At 45.1% G+C, this 587-nt stretch overlaps 1 non-coding gene across 1 annotated transcript; it reads left to right on the top strand.

Moving 5' to 3' along the window:
* Positions 1 to 285: 285 nt before the first annotated feature.
* On the top strand, positions 286 to 367 carry TRNAS-UGA (transfer RNA serine (anticodon UGA)). Its single transcript has one exon. It is a non-coding gene; the product is annotated as a tRNA-Ser (tRNA).
* The last annotated feature ends 220 nt before the right edge of the window (positions 368 to 587 follow it).

The following is a 587-nucleotide window of genomic DNA, read 5'->3' as shown; positions in this document are numbered from 1 at the left end:
AGTCTTTTCTTTCTGCCTGTTTCTGAGAATTCGGTGTGAGCGTGCATGTCCGCGGGTATCAGCGGCTACTGGACAAGCTTCCAGGAAGGTCTAGTCGCCTGTCTAGGAGCCATTTATTAAATTGCAACATCATCCACTGTTTCTGGATTTGCTCTCGATGAGCTTTTTCGTTCATTAGAGGCCTGGACAGAACTACGAAATTCTTTTTTGTCACATCTACTAGTTGTGAAAGCTCCATTCTTCCATTATTAGTTCACCTCAGTCTTTTAGAGACTCAAACGTTAAGTAGTCGTGGCCGAGTGGTTAAGGCGATGGACTTGAAATCCATTGGGGTTTCCCCGCGCAGGTTCGAATCCTGTCGACTACGGTTTTACCATCAACTTTGTGTGACCTTCCTGAGGTTTCTCAAGTCATTTAGCCACAATCAACCCAAGTTCCTGCACTCCAGTTGTTCCTCTCCAACGCTCATCCTCCATGCGTAATATCAGACAGCGTCCTCTTTCCCCGTCTTTGGAGGCTTTCTCAAGACATTCTGTGGACCTTACCTTAAAATTAGCATAATCTACGAAGGACAATTTCCTTTACTT

This window comes from Loxodonta africana, chromosome 1 (assembly GCF_030014295.1).
Source record: "Loxodonta africana isolate mLoxAfr1 chromosome 1, mLoxAfr1.hap2, whole genome shotgun sequence".
In the NCBI taxonomy this organism is placed as follows: Eukaryota; Metazoa; Chordata; class Mammalia; order Proboscidea; family Elephantidae; genus Loxodonta; species Loxodonta africana.
This window is presented reverse-complemented; position numbering and strand designations above follow the sequence as displayed.